The following is a 20,778-nucleotide window of genomic DNA, read 5'->3' on the forward strand; positions in this document are numbered from 1 at the left end:
ATATTAGGAAAGATAGGGAACTACAGAACTCTGTATAACATACCACAGAGAGAAGTGGTATTTTCATCTTAAATTTCACAGCCTAATTAACTAGAAATAGTGGAATTTTTTTAGCTTATACATTCTTTTCTATTTCTTTTCAGAATTGGTAGATTTTTTTTATCCTTCTTTCATTTTTAAGTTATCTATGTATCTTTGCAAAAGTAATAAAACCTTATTTCCTTCCAAACCTGGTTTGTATACTCACAGCTGTCATATTAACCCAGTATTAGTATTAGATTTTAATAAAAGACAGCACAGAAAGAAGAAAGATGCTTTCTGAAGGTAGACAATAGGAGATATAATTTAGTTTTTTGGATTTTTAATATTTTTGTTTTTTCAATATACTGTAAATGATATTTGACTTTGCCACATAACTGTTACTGGAAACACATTAAATACAACAATTATGCTGAAATAATACTATGATTACGTCACAAAATGACAAAAGTGAAGAAATTAGGGCAAGAATGAGTTCACTCCAAACTTGTGAGTTCCAGGGAGAGGTAAGGAGGGGAAAGGTATTAAGAAATGTGACACTTTAACTGTAAATTTCATATTTTTTTTTTCAATTTGTGTTCCAGTGTAATGTTTTGAAACATAATGGCAGATGTATTTTCTTTGCTGTTTTACTCCTTTGTTAATTTAAAATTAAAAAAAATAATTACAGAAGTTCTGTGAAAAATTTATAATTTGCTTATGGTAAGTTTATATATAATGCTATGTGTGTAATCCACATCCATTTAGTGTAGTGATCTGTTCCCTTCTTGTCGTGTCTGGGACAGTCAGAGGTTGATAAGCTGGCTAGAGCCTTGGTTGGCAGAGGTTGGACTTTTAGCTCAGGCAGTAGAGGCTCATGCTTTAAAATCCAGAGGTAACAGCTTTGATCGCTCCATCCAGGAGTAATGATAGGAAAGAACAGATTTTGGATGATACCATGTTACCTAGATGGGCAAATTACATCTGCTTTGCTTCCTGACTCCAGCAGATAGAGGCAACCCTTGCACTGGCTGTGAGGGTTTCCTTGAAGCAATTAATAATTACTAGGGCTGTCAAGCAATTAAAAAAAATCATGATTGATCTCACTGTTAATAATAGAATACCTTTATTTAAATATTTTGGATGTTTTCTATATTTTTACAAGTATATGGATTTCAATTACAACATAGACTACAAAGTGTACAGTGCTCACTTTATATTTATTTTTATTACAAGTATTTGCACTGTAAAATAACAAAAAAAAATAGTATTTTTCAATTCACCTAATACAAGTACTGTCATAAATCTCTTTATCATGAAAGTTGAACTTACAAACGTAGAATTATGTGCATTCAAAAACAAAACAATGTAAAACTTTAGAACCTACAAATCCTACTTCTTGTTCAGCCAGTTGCTAAGACAAACAAGTTTGTTTACATTTACAGGAGATAATGCTGCCTGCTTCTTATTTACAACGTCACCTGAAAGTGAGAACTGGCCTTTGCAGGGCATTTTTGTAGCCGGTATTGCAAGATATTTATGCGCCAGATATGTTAAACATTCGTATGCCCCTTCATGCTTCAACCACCATTCCAGAGGACATGCGTCCATGCTGATGATGAGTTCTGCTCAATAACGGTCCAAAGCAGTGCAGACCAATGCATGTTCATTTTCATCATCGGAGTCAGATGCCACTAGCAGAAGGTTGATTTTCTTTTTTTGGTAGTTCGGGTTCTGTAGTTTCTGCATCGGAGTGTTGCTCTTTTAAGACTTCTGAAAACATGCTCCACATATGGTCCCTCTCGTGTTTTTGAATGCACTTCAGATTCTTAAACCTTGAGTCAAGTGCTGTAGCTATTTTTAGAAATCTTATATTAGTACCTACTTTGCATTTTATCAAATCTGCAGTGAAAGTGTTCTTAAAATGAACAATATGCTGGGTCATTATCTGAGACTTTTATAACATGAAATATATGACAGGATATGGGTAAAACAGATCAGGAGACATGCAGCTCTCCCCCAAGGAGTTCAGTCACAAATTTAATTAATGCATTATTTTTTTAACAAGCGTCATCAGCATGGAAGCATATCCTCTGGAATGGTGGCCAAAGCATGAAGGATCATATGAATGTTTAACATATCTGGCACATAAATACCTTGCAATACCGGCTACAAAACTGCCATGCGAAGGCCAGTTCTCACTTTCACTTGCCATTGTAAATAAGAAGCAGGCAGCGTTATCTCCTGTAAATGTAAACAAACTTGTTTGTCTTAGTGACTGGCCCTAAAGTTTTACATTGTTTTGTTTTTGGGTGCAGTTATATAACCAAAAAAAAAAATCTACATTTGTAAGTTGTGCTTTCACAATAAAGAGTGACCTACAGTACTCGTATGAGATGAATTGAAAAATACAATTTCTTTTATCATTTTACAGTGCAAATATTTGTAGTAAAAATAATATAAAGTGAGCAGTGTACAGTTTGTATTCTGCTTTGTAAATGAAATCAATATATTTGAAAATGTAGAAAAACATCCAAGTATTTAAATTTCAATTGGTGTATTCTATTGTTTAACAATGTGATTAAAACTGCGATTAATCGTAATTAATTTTTGAGTTAATTGCATGAGTTTATAGCGATTAATTGACAGCCCTATGAATTACTTGTATTGCAAGACCTAAATAAGCTAATCATGCCTTTTTAAAGAACTAGAGTGGCTAATTTTATGGGACTAAGGAAGAGCTAATATGTAAGCCAGGGGTTCTTATTTACAGGCTGCATTCAATACCACTTTACTTCTGGTTCAGTTTCCAACCCAATTCACATTCCAACCCTGTCCACCTAACAAGTCTTTTGAACTCCAGCACAGAATGTTCCAGACTTTCAAGGTACAGTAACCGAGACAAAACAATTTTTAAAGCTCTGTACACCACACCTTTTCAGACATACTTAGCATCCACAACTCCCACTCACATCAATGGTATTTGTGAGGCCTCAGTATCTCTGACAATCAAGTCTATGAGAACTTAGTAGCTATTATCAGTATATAGCCCTTCCTTTTTCTGCCAGGGTTGTTTCCTTTTATGTTCACCAAGGAGATGATGATCTGATCTTAACTTCCATGAGGGAGAGTTTACGTACCCCCAAGCGTCATGAAGGAACATTGTGAGAGACCTGTGACTTGAACAGCCATATATTTACGGCTCATCTATTACTGCGGTATCTAGGTGCTAACAAAACAAGTCTGTCTGTAAATCCATGGTCTCTACCTCTCCTTCGTTCAGCACCATACATATTTTTTCTATAGAGAAGTGATTCCTGAGCCATGCAGGAGTCTTATGTTGTTGCAGGAAGGCCAGTGGGAAAGAACGGGGTTTTGATTTCACCTTAAAAGTGACAAGAGCTCATTTCATCCTCATCTCTGGTGGGGGAGTATTCTATAAATTGATACTAATTTAATATCATTCAGTTAAGCATTTCTCCTAAAGTCTCTTATTTTTACAGGTTCCTTTTCATTTTCTTAACATGCATCATACCATTTTACCTGCTTTTTGCTCCCTAGGAGACCTAATTGTTGCTATTGCCAGTAAGTTCTGCAAGTATAGATTGTGTGCTAGTACAGAGTATCAGCATTTATTCCACTGTTAAGGCTGCAGCTGAGTTTCCATTATAAGCTCTACTTTGCTCCCTCTCTTTGATCAATCATATTGGTTAGGTCTGGAGTTAGGACACAATTTTTTTACCAAACTTCAAGTAAATTGGATAAAAGGGGTTTTTGAATCATGACACCTTCAAAATAAAGGACTAGAGAGAAGCCTTTTTGATCTCTCACTCTCTTTCTAGCAAAAGAAGAGGAAGAAGAAAGATAAGTTAGCTTACTGGAAATGCCATGATGTTGTGCTCAGGACCAAAATTTATTTGATTGTAATCTAATTTTGAGAGCTATGTGCTTTGGAATTTAATTTGAGATTTGGAAGAGCTTACTTGGGTCATTTGACAGGCTATCCTTTCTCTTCTCTTCTCTTCTCGAAACAAAGTCTCTAACTCTTTCTATTTCAGAGAGAAATCTCAAAATATAATCTGATTGCTAAGGAACTTGTCTAAGGAAAGCAGAGGTTCCCAGGTGGGGGAGGTCGGTACTCCAGGACACAGAAAAGAAGACAGTGGGAAAACACAAGTGCTTTTGTCTTTTCCAGCTGACAAAGTTCCTGTAGACAGTCCTGCTGCTGTGGGGCTCTCTCCTGGTGATTGGGGTTTGTACAATAAAAAGTGACTGTAAAAATGATATTGTGGAGTTTGCTGTTTTAGAGTGAAACTGCCCTTTAAAATGATTTGGTGATTTTTACTTTATTTACTTCTTCCAAAAATGAATTGGGGGGGAGGGAGAGGGAAATCCCTTAGTATAATTAAGAGTCTGAACACATCTTGTTGCCTTTTGTATGGAGCTTTTGATTGGCACTTGCACTTTCCTTTTTGTGGAGTGTCATCATTGGCTTGTTCTTTCTTTAAAAAAAAAAAGATTCTTGTGGAAAGCCAAGTCTTCATGTAGGAAAACAAGTGTCAAATATTTCAATGCATCTTTCATTCATGTTGTAGATGTATTTGTTTTCAGTGGAATTTAATTGCTTAGTTCTTTGCTTGCTCTTTACCCATCGCGTGTTATATGGCTTTTTATTGCAATCTTTCAGAAAAGCAGAATAAAAGAAGAAAGGTTTGTAGGTGTAATTTATCTTCCACCCCTACGGTTAATGCCTTCTATTAGGGTGTAAATACTGCATGGTATCTCATGCTTGAAGTCATGAAATGTGTTTCAAATATTTTATTATTCAGGAAAACAATAGCTGAACTCACTTATATTGAAGGAAACATTAATATTTTTCATCTGTCAGGTTGCCCTACCGTCAGGACAGCAAGACAGTCTCTACTGGTTGATTCTGTTATATTCTGTTCTGTATATGAACATCTGTCAAATCTATGCTCTTTCAACTGCACCCAGAACCATACTATCGGAATGTCTGTCTCTGAATGAGGTACAGTGCTCTGGGGGAATGTTATTGAAAAAACATTCTTTAACTATTTTGCCTTCTCAAAAGTCAGTGCATATATGTTTTGTAAGTTTAAGTGTAAGTTGTAATTTAAAAGACATTGTGGTTAAAATATTCCCTTTAAAGTAAGTTTTTTTTTGGTTGTAAAACCTGTGGTTTTACTTCTCTGTCTTCTCTCTCCTTTCCTTTGGCAGCTTTCATTTGGAACCTAGTGCTTCCACTTATCCTCCATAGTTTACCTCCCTAGCAAATGTCTTGAATGTGTTTAAAACCCTCAATTCAGCAAACATCTTTTAAAAAATTGGAACAAATTTATTTGGTGCTCATATATATAGGTAAAATTCTGGCTCAGTTAAGTGCCCCTCTGAAAGTGTATTCAATCTTAAAGTGATATCTTGTGTCTTAGCACCAAGAAGGCAGAACACCATCCTGTTATCTACTAGAATGTTCTGTCAATTGTCATTTCCAAATTTCCATCCTTGCAGAATGTTCTTTAAATTCTTCTGAGTATTGAATCCCCACCTGGGATTGTCTGCCTTCATTGGATAGTTGGAGAAGTCTTGGAAAAGATCACAATCAGGTTGGGACAAGCTGCCATTCACAGGTATGTCCCAAACAGCTTCCATTCCCTTTGACTAGCTGGATTTTGAGAGGCATCTGCCACAGTTTGCACATTGAGGACCTGGTATTGACTGTGCACTCACTTTATAGGGGTTTCATCTAGAGCAGGGGTAGGCAACCTATGGCATGTGTGCCAAAGGCGGCATGCAAGCTGATTTTTCAGTGGCACTCACACTGCCCAGGAACTGGTCACCAGTCCAGGAGGCTCTGCATTTTAAATTTATTTTTAAATGAAGATCCTTAAACATTTTTAAAACTTTATTTACTTTACATACAACAAGAGTTTAGTTATATATTATTGACTTATAGAAAGAGAACTAAAAATATTAAAATGTATTACTGGTGCACGAAACCTTAAATTAGACTGAATAAATGAAGACTCAGCACAGCACTTCTGAAAGGTTGCTGACCCCTGATCTAGAGCATGTTTCCCTAGTTTGCTTATGAGAATGTCATGTAGGACTGTGTCAAAAGCCTTACTAACATGAAAATATAAGATGCTTGCAGCTCCCTCTCAAGCAGTAGGCCAGTGACCCTGTCAAAGAAGGGAAATTAAGTTGGGTTGGTGTGGTTTCTTCTTGCCAAATCCATGCTGGCTATTTCTTATAACCTTATTATCCTCTAGATGCTTACAAACTGATTGCTTAATTTGTTCGAGTATCTTTCCAGGTGCTGAAGTTAGGCAGACTGGTCTATAATTCCCCAGTTCCTTTTTGTTTCCCTTTTTTAAAGTTAGGTGCTAGGTTTGCCTTTCTCCAGTTCTCTGGAACCTCACCCAGAGTTCCTCCATCAGTCCTTGAAGATAATTGCTAACTGTTCCAAGATTAGCAAAGAGTCCTGTGGCACCTTATAGACATGCATGCATATGACGAGGTGAGTATTTACCCACAAAAGCTCATGCTCCAAAACATCTGTTAGTCTATAAGGCGCCACAGGACTCTTCGCTGCTTTTACAGATCCAGACTAACACGGCTACCCTTCTGATCCTTGTTCCAAGATTGCTTCAGCTAGTTCCTTAAGTACCCTGGGATGAATTGCAGAAGGCCCAGCCGCTTGAATACATCTAACTTATCTAAATATTCTTTAACCTGTTCTTTCCCTAATTTGGCTTGTGGTCTTTCTCCCTTGGTAATACTGTGGTTGAGTATCCAGTTTCCATTAACCTTTTTTATTGAAGATTGAAGCAAAACAGGCATTAAGCACTTCTGCTTTCTTGATGTATCTGTTTTTGGCTTCAAAGATGTCATGGCGAAAGGAAGCAACATAATGGTTTGTTAAACATAGGCCCAATTCACTCAAGAAGGCATCTCTGATAAGTTATCCATAGCCAATTAGGAATAGTTGCAGCATTTGACCTTTCAGTATTAGATGGGATACAGATCTTGTCCCAATATTCTTGTTCCTCAGGACTATTTCTGCTTTATGTTGGTAGACAGTGAATTTGTATATAATAATATCATGCTTTTCGTTTGTGTACACACTATAGAAAAGCTTGATATTGTATGTACACCCCACCCACATATCAATTAGATTTAACAAGTTTTTTATTTAATTTTGAATTCTCACCATAATGTATGACTATAGGGTGGGTGCCTACATTGTGCTTTCACTGGGATACGGTTCATGGTACCGGGTAGAATTACCATGTCCTGATACTTATCAGTATAGCTCTTACCACTTGTTGAGTCTTCTTCCCCCATTTTGTAAATGAAAGGGCAGATGAGGAAATGCATCAGTCTCAAAAGGCCTCTTGGCACAACATGTTCCAGACAGTATTGTAAACGTCCTTCCAGCATAACTGAAATATCATCAAAACCATCACCCAGTTTTTGTTTGGATCAACTTGCAGCAATTGTCTGGACATCTGTGACTAAATTTCAGTCCAACAGTGTGTTGGCACTGACAGTGCTTATAATATCAGATAGGAGTATGAAAACAGTGACTTGAAATTGAGACATCCTTATGACAGCTCCTACTGGTTTGGTTAGAAGGGAGGTTCTTTTCTGCTGACTGATTGTTTGAGTCTCAGTTATGAGCAAGGTGTAGATATACACACTGTGTCTGGAGATTGGATGAGCAACTCTGATAATTGTGTTGGGGGGAGGATTTTGACAATAGGGCAGCCATCTAAAGTAGGATTTTCTAAAGTACCTAGTGTCAACCCAAAGAGACAAGAGGGAGAAACAATACTGTTATTACTGTTTATGAAACTACACTGGGGAAATACATGAGGCCAAAGATAGGCCAATGAGATGTGTCATAACCAACACCAGCCAAGGGATGATCCAAAAGAATCAATGGCAAACATAAACCTTGAGGACTGTCAGCAAGGTTATCATTAGTCTTTAGGTTTTCTCTTTGGACTCATGCTAAATGCTATTGTGGTTGAAATATCTAACATAAACCTTACAGTTAAAGCCACTAGTGACTCTATCAAATCATTCTTAGAACTATGACCTAACCTAAAGTCTCATATTAATCTGTTTAAAACTAATCAAGTGGGGTCCTGCCTAATCTCAGTTAAAGACAATGAATAAGTTGAAGGGGTACTTAGCAAAGTCAACAGCTAAATAAATCGCTGAAGAGAACAGACCTAGTTTAATAAATAAACTATGATCAGGGAATGAATTTATCTGAGCAATAACTTTTTTCCAAAGTAATATGCTCTCTCAGGAGCCATAGAGGCCAAGATGTCTTCTCTTTATTCTCCACCATCTGAAAAACTATACCTTGGACATACAACACTACCTCCCAAGTGAAAGGATAAATGTCTCTCAGGGAATTAGACTTATGATATTAATAAAACTGTAGAATAGCTGGAAACAGACATCCATCTTGACTGTGGAAAAACACAGGAGACTCAAATATAATACTAAGTTGATACGGCAGGTCAGTACCAGAACTATGACTAGAATCCAGCTCTTCTGTCTTCCAGGAGACTCCTATACAATGAACCATGCTGCCTGTCTTGTACTTCCACATTATATAAATAACTTATGTTTTGCTTTAGAGTCAGAAGAGTGCTCTTTCATATTGCTCCTCTTTTCCACATTTTCTTTCTGTCTGACCCATTAGAGTACGTCTACACTGCAGCTGGGAATATGCCTCCCAGCTTGGTCAGACAGACTCATGTTAGCTTTGCTCGAGCGAGGGCACTAAAAATGGCAGTGTGATGTTGCAGCATGGGCAGCGACTTGGGCTAGCTGCCTGAATCCAAGTCCGCTCACCCCTGGGTCCAAGCTCGGATGGGTAGCCCAATCCGCTGCCTGTGCCACCACATCACACTGCTGGTTTTAGTGTGCTAACTTGAGCAGAGCTAGTGTGAGGCAGTCTACCCAGGCTTGGAGACATGCTCCCAGCTGCTGTGTAGACAAAGCCCAAGACTCAGCTTACATACCATTCAGTGTTTTGAATATCTGAAAACATGATTCAGCTTTACACAAGATGAGTATTGGCCCAGATCAGGGATCATAAATTCAAGAAATTCTTACAATTAAAAAGATGTAATGGTGTGTACATTTTCCTATGTGTAGCCAAGTAATTAGGGGACACTGCCGCGGAATGGGGAAGCAGGCTCCTTGAAAACTTATAAATTATATTTTTTTTCTTGCTTTCTACAAATGCTGAAAATGTAGGACTTTGTCTTGAATTTGTAAAAGGTGACTAATACTACTAGCTGTAAAGGCAGGAGCAACCAAGAGAGAATCTGTAGCTAATGGTTTGTTACTTGAGTGCTACCTATATACTAGGCAACTTGTGGGCAGAATACAGAGAAAGAAACTGGGTGAAATCCTGCTCCCATTGAAGTCAGGTGGCAATTTTTCTATTGGCTTCAGTGGGGCTGGGATTTTACCCACTGTCTCTAAAACAAATGAGTCTCCAGCTTATGATCCCTGATCTTGCCTTCCTTTTCTACTGAAAAAACTTTTAGTGATGTCAGTGGAAATATTGGGTGTGCAAATATTGCAGAATCAGTCAGAAGTGGTCTCTCTGCTAACTTGGACTTGCTTCTCGACTTTTGTAGTTAAGCGCATGTAGTGTAACAAACAGGAGTCTTTCTCAATTTCTTCCTTCTTTTTTTGCTCTATGTAAGATTCCTGTTGCTGAATGTTATTGTTTAGTATTGCTTTTGAAATAATTGTGTGATATTAAACAAATTGCAGTTGCTGGGCTGGATGGTTCACATAGATTATGCTAGCTTTCATCAGTTAATTAGAATACTCCCTTCATCAAGGAACCCATGGAATACTCTTCAGATGTTAAATGTAATATAAAAAACATTCTTATAGCCAAAAAAACCCCCATTTCAAATGGTTACAGCACTGTAATAAAGAATATTAATTTTTTGCAAATGACATTGAAACTCTTTGGTGTCAAAATGGGATTATTGGTCTGTCCTTCTATTTACATTTTGCACCTGTGTCATTCAGGGCTTGATCCAAAGCCAATTAAAGTCTCTTTCTATTGACTTCAATGAGTTTTGATCTGGCCTTCGGTTATTAAGCCAAGCCATAGAGCAGTGGTTCTCAGATTTCAAAACCCTGACCCTTTTTTATGCCATCAATATTTTCATCACTTCCTATCAGAATCCTCAATTCTTAGTAATGATTTCACTACTCTATAAATGCTACTCTAGTAATTTATTTACAATTTTCATTTTGTTAGCAGCATACCCAAAAATGTATATTTGTACAGATTTGCTCCCAAAATGTACTACAGTTTAAACTGAACCCAATAATTTTCCTGTCTTTTATTAACATTTATGGTTAACAAGATGGATGAATCTGTCTGGAATTGTAAATCAGTTCAAGGAGCAGTGTGAAGTTTATCAGGCATAAAAGTAGTTCATTCTTGACACTTAGCTGGTGACTGAACTTTTTTTTAATGGCAACTGTTCTTGAAAATCCAGCTTCATGCAGACATGAAGAAGCAAACAAAAGAAGCCCTCTTGGAGCCTATGAGGAGGGGAAAAAGTGATAGATATTTGCATTTTACTGAGCACCAAAACTGCCACGAGTCTTCACTTGCAAACTGCAACTTCAGTGACTCATCGCAAGACAATCAATAAATCTTGCACATCTGGTAGCAATGTGACTTTATTGAGTCCCCTTCATCAACAATGGGCTCAAATTCTCAGGGAAGAATTCTTCAAATATGACCTTAAGTTGGAACAGGTGTCTGCAGGATCTTACATAAAATGAATGGGGCTGTTTACATCTTTTAGAGCTATTGTTTCAGACCATCCTCAGATTCAGACAGGCATTTTCGAGGTTATCTGTGAGACCATAAGGACAAGAGGTATGTGTGTGTGTGTGTAAGAAAATCATTTCATAAAAAACCTCACCTCTGTGCCACTCCCACTTTGGGAACCCTTGCTATAGAGGAAAGACAGGGATTCTGTGACTTTGGGCAAGTCACTTAGGCCCAGATCCTTAAAGGTATTTTGGCACCTGATTTCTATGGATGCTAGGAGTCTAAATTCTTTAGAGGATGTGGGCCTTAAGCCATCTGTGCTTCAGTTCCCCATTTGTAAAGTGGGGATAATTCTTACCTGCGTCACATAGGTGATGTGAGGATAAAGCAATCACTAATTGTGAGATTCTCAGATATGTTGGTGATAGGTACATTCCCAATATCTGTGACAGTAGGAATTCATTGAAAAATTGCACCATAGCGATTTCTAATGTTCAGAAAAATCAACTGTAAAAAGTCTTGATGGTGTTTAGTGTTGGAATATTTGTTTAGCAATAGTATTGTTGGAATTTAACCAGTTAGAAAAGCCATTTGTTAACAATTACAAGGATGTATATGTCTGTTACATGTCTACTTTGAAAGTGAGTATCACCTAACTTTAATGGAAATAAGTTTAATATCTTTGTGGATATTTGTTGGAATTATTGATAAGCTGTAAAACTTTTGGTAGTGAACACTCTAAGTTAGAACAAAGCACTCAGAGTTCATAAATAACTTCAAATTATAAATAAGTGCTTTGACTGCATATTATTTCAATGCTAATAAGACAATAATACAATTCTTAGTGTGCGGTGATTATCTAGTACAATAGTACAGCTAGGTATTTAGTCAAAAACCAAAAAATGAAGTGACAATCAACTTGTATATTTCTGTCTTTATGTATGTCCTGTGCAAACAAACTTTAACTTTGGAGCTAAAGTTGTTAGACCACTTGTCTCCACAACATAAATTGTTAAAGAGCCAGGAAACAAGCAATTTAGTCATTCAGCAACTATCTACACTGTGTTTGCCTGTTCCTTTTTTCAGTTTAAAGGTGAAGGGAGGTAGTTTACATACTTTAGGGCCCTGTTCAGAAATCCTTACTCACATGACTAATCACGGTATCTGAGTATTGCTGTTGATCTGCAGCTATTCTCTGTGTGTCTTTGATAAAGGAGTTCATTTGATAAAACTAAATTTATTTGACAGACCAGTACATTTATTAAAATCTACTTTATATATTAATACATTTCATATTGTTAACTTATTAATGTAATATTCTTAAAAAGACATTTTCAAAGTCTTTTTTTCATTGGCCCTTTATACTTTGTCAACATATGTATACTTAGCACATCAGCAGAAAAGCAATAGACAATCATGACAAGAAGGTATGAGTAATCTGCAGTATTGACATTTTGGAGAGCCATATTACCTTATAAATTAAAAATTGTTAAATTGAGACCATCATATTAATTAATTAGTGCTGTTTTGTCACTCTCCATATTTATTATGAAACATTTTTTTAGCTATGAATAAACAAAAGAAAACTTGGCTGTGGACAAGTAGTCAAGGCAAATTCTGCCAACAGATGTGCTCCAGATGTCTGTGGATTTTTGTTGTAAATTATAAGTGAGGCATTTAACATCGTCTTCATTTTTCCAATAATCTGTGTGAATTTGTCAGTCTTCCACATCACTTGCCTCTTATGCTCCAAATCTCAAGTTCGTGCTATTAGATCTTTCCTAGGAACTATTTGGGGATTACATTTCTCTTTGCTGCATGCTATATTGTGTTAGTATATTGGAAATGAGCACAGTCAAATGAGAGCTAAGATAAATTTGGCTTCTGCACTATCACGGATCTGTCATAGTAACATCAAGCAGTTCTTTGTTTATCTCAGAGATGACCAAGCTAGGAAAACTTAAACTTTATCTTTGTGGATGAAGATGTCTTCTTTTTCTGGCCTGGAATGAAAAGCATCTTATTGTTCAGGACTGCAAATTGCTCAATTCAGTACATCAAACTGAAGGAAAGTTCCTAATGAGTTATTTCTTCATTTGAAGGTATCTGAGAGGCTGGTGGTTTGGTGAGGATAGCTAGATGCCACACTTCTGGGTATCCAGTGACATGTGGGAGAGAGCTGTACAGCATTAGATACCTGGATCCAAGAGTCATATTCATGGATCTGTTCAACATCCTATCAGACCATGTTTCGTATTATGCTTCTCTTTCAATTCCTCTTCATCCTAAATAATGTCTAATTTATGAAAAACCAAAGTATATAGCGCTCAACATTGGGATGCAGGGTAGTGGTTATGCAAGTCTTTTTCACCACTGCCAGTCTAAAAAGAATAGCAGAGGGGGAAATGGGAGGGAGGGGTATACTATCACTTTTGTGTTTGTTGTAATTTTTGTATAATTTGAGAACTGGCTAAGTATTGTTATTACCATCTGTAGACAGATGCCAATCCCAGGGCACCCCTTTGTGGCCTGAGATGGTCTTGCAGGCATGCTGCCTCAGTTTCCCTTGGCATCCCAAAAATAATTCTTACACCCAGAGTCTTTAAAGTAGCATGCCCCTCTCATGGAGTCTAACTTATTAAGCACTGCCCGGCTTCCAAAAGAACTCCCTTTAGTTCAGGGTTTCACAGCCCTTTTAAGTCCTGGCCTCCCTATCCTACAAACTCTTCTCCCCTTAAATTCAGGTGTTTTCACACCCTTACTACCTGGGGTCTGTGTTTCTTTATGCTGGCCTGTAGGGTCTCCCTCTCAGGTTGAAGGGTTGCACAGCTTTCCTTTTTGGGGATGTGTACTTTTGTTTTCTTTCTCCCAGCAGCTATTTCAGTATCCCTCTACACCCCTTTACTAGACTTGAAGCCATTTTTTGAGTCACCCACTCAGTTACTAATCAGACTCTTGATCTTTCCTAGATGGATCTAATAACTCCAAACACCCGTCTGGACTGGCTGGAAGAGAAGGGAGCCTTGCTCACCTACTGTCTATGGTTCCTGGTCCCAGGACCTTTACAGGAAGAATGGTTTGGGATGGCCCTGTACCTTCGCTCTCCCAGACTTAACTGCCCCCAGGAACCAAATGCCTCTCCCAGAGACTGCTTCAGTTACTTCCCTGGGAACATGGAATGGGGTAACTATCTCCTCTGGCTTTAAGGGGCCAGCATCTCATTACACCATCCTTGTAATTTTGGACTGATTTTTATAAAACATCTTATGCAAGTATTAGCAAAAGCCATAATTCTTGTCCTAGGATGTTGAAGCCTCCGCATCCTGTCCCTGCTCCCTGGCAGAAGCCTGGGCAGGGGAGCCAGGCAAGCCCCTGCACCCCAACCCCATTTCCCTGGCAGGAGTGTGAGGGGCACACAGAAGGGCTTTGCAGGTGGAAGGGGTGGGGAGGGCCCCCCACTCACTGTGGCCCAAGGCCCCACAAAAAATTAATCTGCCTCTGTGGTCATGTGACCTCCTATAGCAGGAATAAAATTTAATATCCTTATGTAGGCATACTCTGCAGGGGTTCTTGATGACTTGCAAAAACAATATCTTCTGTAGCGGTAATAAGTAATTTGGCTGACATGGTCCAGTAAAGCCCCCCAAAAACTCACACATGGGATAAGATGGCAAGTCCCTCTTACAGGTTTAACAGACCATAGATAAGAAAATCCTCAATTCCTTACCCCATGGCTTGAGGACTTCATGCTGAGAATAGTGTCACAACCTGAAACTTACACTTAGGCTTTCGGTCTGGCCGCTTGTCGGTCGGTACAGGGTCAGCGCAAGGTCAGTATAGGGCTGTGTGCTACTAGTGGGCCGTGTGCTACTGCAGGGCCGTGTGCTACCTGTGTCGTGTGCAAAAGTGGTGTGTCGTGTGCAGCCCCTAGTGTGCCAGGTGCAGCTTCTACTGACGTAAAGGGCACCAGCTCGGAACCCGATAGGTGCAGGAGCTGGGAACCAAACAAGCACCGACACAAATAAGAGTCTTCAGATAAAACTGTGTCTCACGCCAAAAACCGTTAGAAGTGCCCGCGTCTTAGCTGAGAGGCCTGATCACCCTCTCAGCCAGGGTCTTCTCCGTTTTTTGCCAGCTCGTGTCGTGTCGTGTTAGGATTACTTTCCACTAATTCACCATGTACTCAGTGTCTGTACTGCTGGTAAGCTGCATCTGGAGTGTGGTAAGAACATTTTAATTTTTAAATATAATCCATTTTGCCTAGTGACCTTCCTTTGTTTTTCTTCCCTGCGTGTATAGAGTTGTTTATAGAGCTGTGTATATAATTGTTGATATTATTCTTGGTTGATAAATTGTCTTGTTCAATTTGAATTGTAATTTACTCCTGTTGTTGATTCAATCTGGTTATTTCCTTGTTGTTGTTCTTGTTGCCTGGTATAAAGTTGTGTATGTTCTATTCTGATAGTATCTGTAGCTGTTGAATTGCTCCTTTTTTAATTCCAAGTTGCAATTTATCCTTGTTGCTTGTTCGGTTAATAAATAGCTGTTTGGTTTTGAACTTTACTCGGTTGCATTTAGTTGCTCCTCACCAGAGTAAACACTTAGTCAAACCTGATTCGTCTCGGTCAAATAGGAGTCTCCCAGTCAGTTTCCCTATCTATCTAAAAGATGGTGCTCTCATATTTCCACAAATGGTCTCAGATTCAGAGCTGAATCCAGACTCCTCAGCACCGGTGGGGCTGACAATCTCAGGTGCAGGCATCCTCTTCATGGAGGAATCAGACTGCTTCCTCTCCCCATAAAGGGAATTAGTAATCAAGTGCAGATTACAACAGCTATCTGAAAGATACCTCCCTTGGCATCCTACTGTTAATTGAATTGTCTCATTAGACCGACCTCACACTTGGTAAAGCAGCTCCCATCTTGTCATGTATTTATACCTGTTCCTGTATTTTCCACTCCATGCATCTGATGAAATGGATTCTAGCCCACGAAAGCTTATGCCCAAATAAATTTGTTAGTCTCTAAGGTGGTACAAGGACTCCTTGTTGTTTCATCATAAAAATTGTAAATCTTACACTCTTAATCTCCTACGCTAGAGCTCAGATACAGTCATGGCAGAAGGGCAACCCTGAACTAGCAGTAGAACAGTATTTGCCATGTGGTAAGTGATTTATCTAGGGAGCTGAAGGGCTAACTCAGCCTGACTCTGATGGTAGGGGGAGTTTTCCCAGTAAAACTCTATAAACTACACCTGAGGGAATTCTGCAGCAAAAAATTAAAAATTATTCACACAGTATTTTAAAATTCTACAAAGTTCTGCAAATTGTGTCAATAAATAAATTGTTTTCCTAGCATGACAGTAGGGAGCACACACCACTGGCTGCATTGAGATGGGAGATCACCCTGAAGTCCCCAGCTCCCCGGTACAGGTACTCAGCAGTGAGGCTGCACCTGATCCTGACACAGTGCAAGGGCTGGGTCTGCCCCAGAAACACCCTGCTTGTCTAGGCCTGGTGAACCAGCTGTGGGTGGGCAGGCTCAGCCCAGCTGGATCCAAGTGTGGAGGAGCTTAGTGTGGGTGGATCCAGGTGTGGGGTGAGAGGTTTCTGTGTGGGGCAACCTGGGTGCTGGCAGCTCAGTGGCAGATCTGGATGCACAGGGGCTCATTGGGGAGTTCCTGGTGCAGGGGCAATGGGACTCTGCAGGGGATCCAGGTGAAGGTGGTCAGGGCTCAGCAGGGGGGATATGGGTGTGGGGAGATGGGGCTTGGCAGGGCCTGTTGGGTTTAGGAGGCTCAGTGCGGGGGTCTGGGTGCTGGGAGAGTGGGGATGGGGTGGGGGTCCAGGTGCAGCTGGCTGGGGATCAGTGGAATGGGGGACTGGGTGTATGAGGCTCATTGGAGGGGTCCAGATGTAGTGGGGTAGGGCTTGTCAGGGTGGAGGTTTGCTGGTTCTGCTTAACAGGAGAGCCTCAGCTGTTGCCCAGGGGATGCTGCATCCCGGGGTCCCGCTTTCCCACACAATTCCCCTATCTCCTTTTCTTCTCCAACCTCTTCCCCTCCCTTCCACTTTCCTCTCCCCCTATCCTGTTCCACCTGCCCTTCCTTGCCCACTGCCTCTTCCCACCACCCTCCTTACCCAGCCCCACTGTGGGCACTCACTGTTGCATAGAAAACAAGAAGGGGAGCACGAGTGACACTAGAACCCAGGAGGCGGCATTCAGCTGCTGAGTCAGCAGAGTCCAGATGCAGTGTCCTTCAGCTAGGCAGCTCTGCACTTGCAGAAATGAGGGGGAAGTGGCATGTAACCATGTGTGCCCTCCATGCCTCACCTCTGTTTGGGGAGTAATCCCCCCCCAAAACTGTGCCCATTGTCCCATCTCCCCCTCCCCCACAGCTTCCCTGCCATTTTCTGCAGGGAAGCACAGGAATTCTGAGCCGGGGGGCAGGTGAGGCATTTTATGCAGGCAGGCAGTTACACAGAATCCCGCCAGGAGTAATAAACTTAAAATTACCTTGAGCAGGGAAAGGAACAAACTTAAAGATTTTGCATCCAGGCACCAGGTCTCAGTAGGAACCCTGCATTCAGGCCTGGTACTCACAGCAAGTTCTTCTTTTTCAGTGGATCACTCCAGACTCCTTCTAAAAATGGCTTCTCCCCTCTCCCAGTGGTTCTGGGGACAGGCGTCTCACTGAGGGCTTTTCTTATCGATCAGTTTAACTCCACTTTCCTGGTCTTTCTCCTGCCAGTTATTTGACTAACCCACCCTTTCTCTTGGACCATGCTGCCCCCGGGAGCAGGCATGCTGGTGGTCATCCAGGTGCACCTACTATCCTCCCCCAAGCTGATAGAGGCTATCACTGGAAGTAATGTCTCTCTTCTCTCCCTCTCAGTTGCATAGCAACTGGGACTTTGAGTCTACCCTTTGGCCCTTCTCCCAGGGATGGTGTACCTCCCCCTGAGTTACCAGAGGAGAGAGAACCAGGAACCAAGGTAAGCTCCATGGGGCTTACATGCATTACCCACAATTTTGCTTCTCTGCTCCCAGCGCGCAGATCCAGGCTGAGGCTGAGCAAGTGGCATTCTCTAGATGTTAATTAACACCTCCGATTTCTGTCTGAATAGTACCAACGTAGTCCATCCCATGGAGCACATCTTCATTCTGAGATAGACATCTAGGCATTGAAGAAGCAGAGAACATACTACAGAGATTCTCCTGTGTCTTCCTTGTTTTAGGGCACGTGATATAGAAGTGTGCCTCTTAGTCATCTCTGGGTGTTTTGTTTTTTCCATAAGTTTTTACAAGTTGGATAATAGTATTTATGTTGGCCAATATTTTAGATACAAGTTTTTGCAAGCCTCCATGGCTCTTCAGAATTCATTCCCCCTAATTTTTTTTTATGTGCCTGTACATTGTATGTTAGTTTCCTACTACTGAGAGTCCTTTGGCTCTGAGTTAGAAAACTGCGTATATACCTGTAAACTGGATTGTAACACAGGTTGTAAGCTCTGGTACGAGGACTTCCTTTTATTTGCCTGTAAAGTGCTTTACGTGTTTGACACTGCATAAATAACAATAATTGGCATCCCAGTACCAATTTGGAACATTTCACCCCCCATTAGGGTAGCTTCAGCGGTGGTGTTTGACATTTTATGGGATTGGTTACATCTAGTTGGCTCTAATTAGTTATTTATTCTAGTTATGGTGTTAACACATTTTGTAGTTTAACTACTTGGGAAGTATCTTTTGGGAATGGACTTTAACCATGCACTGCTGTGGCAGTCCCAAAAGCTTGTGTCTAGAAAAATGCTACTTGCTACCTTTTACTAAGTGAAGAAGGTGTACAGTAATGAGATGCAAAAGCCCACTTCATAGGTAAGAATTTTCTCAGTGAATCTTATTTTTTTTTCTACTGGCAAACACACGTGTTTTGGAAGGAGTAGAAATTAGCAAGGTTATTTCTAAAACAATTTCAATTTTAAGTAGCATTTTGTCATTCTGAGCACTTTTATTAGGTACCCACATGACTGACTGATGTCAGATTAGATAATTGATTAGTATAGGTTAATTAACTGGGAAGAGAGTGCAAACCATTATTTTCATGAGACTCACAAAACAGTAGTTGATTGCAATTTTTCAAAGATGAAGCAGTTAGGGATGAAACAATGTTTTTTAAAAAACTATTTATAGCCTCAAAAACTATTCTTGTCAAGTTATACATTTATGGTATGTCATATTTGAATCCTGAAATCATCAGTGTCCCATTGAAAATTCTTGATGAAATATATAGAACAAGTATAGACAGCATGTACTATACCAAACTGTAATATTCAGACTAGTTTGAAAGATTAACCTTGCAAATGAATACATTAGCTGAACACTGATTTGCTTCAATAGTATTTGATTAAGGGCTTTTCAGATGAATGCCTAATCAAATAATTATATAGCACTATTCTAAAAATTAAAATATTCATTGTATTTTAAAAAATTAATTATGGAAGTTTGGGCCAACCTGATAGCACATTTTAAAAAACCAGACAGGGGATTTCACAAGTAACCTAAGGCCCTGGTCTATTGGAAAATTAGTATTTTGAAAATAATTTATTCAGTCTTATGGGAAGACAATTAATGCTCATTGCCCAAACAACACCTTCTGCTATTCTGTTGATTGGCATCTGGTCTATGGGGAGCAATTTGCCTGTCCTGCCAATAGGGTTGCCAATTTTGGTTGCATGTATTCCTGGAGATTTAATCACATGACATAATATTTAATCAAAGCTAAATTTTTATTTCCTGGAGACTTCAGTACAATGCTGGAAGGTTGGCAATCCTACCTGCCAAGGGAAAAAAAAAAGTATGGTAACACACTGGCAGTGCTAACTAGAATGATGAGGCCAATAAAGAGATGGGGGGGATAGTGAATACATTGCATGTACTAAATGATATATAAAAATCCTTTTGGATCGAGAACAATATAAACTTAATTTTAGATACTTTAAAATGTTAAAGTACTTTGAATTGTAAGAATTTTGTGTACCTCTGTGTATAGGGTCATTTGTTGTGGCTTAGTTGGTATTGTCGGGTTCTGGATCAGAAAGTGACAATTTCAAGCACAACTGAAGATCTGTCACTGGCATTTAAATGGCGCATACATTGACCACCAGTTTTCTCTGCATATCACCACTCTGCTGAAAGATCGCACCATTGCCCTATCTGAAGTGAATGATTTAAATGTCAGTACAAAATGCTTGTGTCTTGAGCTCTAAGGAATTAAGCTAGTAGGCTTGATAACTTTTTTTTCCTCTAAGCAGCTTTTATCTTTTTGACTTACTTGTGAATACTGTGTGGTCGTAATGAGGTGAGAGTAATAAGGCCATCTCCAGGCAGAAACCATCTCCACTGACTTAACATTGCTAAGATTTAGTCCTACCGCTGCCAAAATTGTTGTCTGACATTTTCCCTCTATCCCTCTAGCTGTTCCTCTTTATAGTCTGCCATGATTCAAGCATTGTCAGTCATTGCTATACTTGCAATAAGTAAACAGGTTTTCTTAGTGGACAGAACACTTCTTGCAAGAATTATATGTGTTTAGTGTCAGACCCTGGACTATCAATCAGTCCAACCACAGTCATTGCAAGTAGGATGGTGATTGCATTATAGGAACTTCTTGTTGTTTCTAAAGAACCTGGTCCACTAATAAGAGAAGAAAGATAGAGGAAATTTTAAATAATAAACTGTATTTCTAATTTTTGTTTTACAATAAAATTTTAAGGATATTAATTTTTTTAAGCAAATCTTCAAACAAAAATATTACACAGAAGCCACAAATAACATACAGCATATATGAATGTTGAAATTTTCCAGTGTACCACTATAGGGGGACTTTTCTTTTAAAAGAT

Source organism: Gopherus flavomarginatus, chromosome 1 (genome assembly GCF_025201925.1).
Source record: "Gopherus flavomarginatus isolate rGopFla2 chromosome 1, rGopFla2.mat.asm, whole genome shotgun sequence".
Classification (NCBI taxonomy): domain Eukaryota; kingdom Metazoa; phylum Chordata; order Testudines; family Testudinidae; genus Gopherus; species Gopherus flavomarginatus.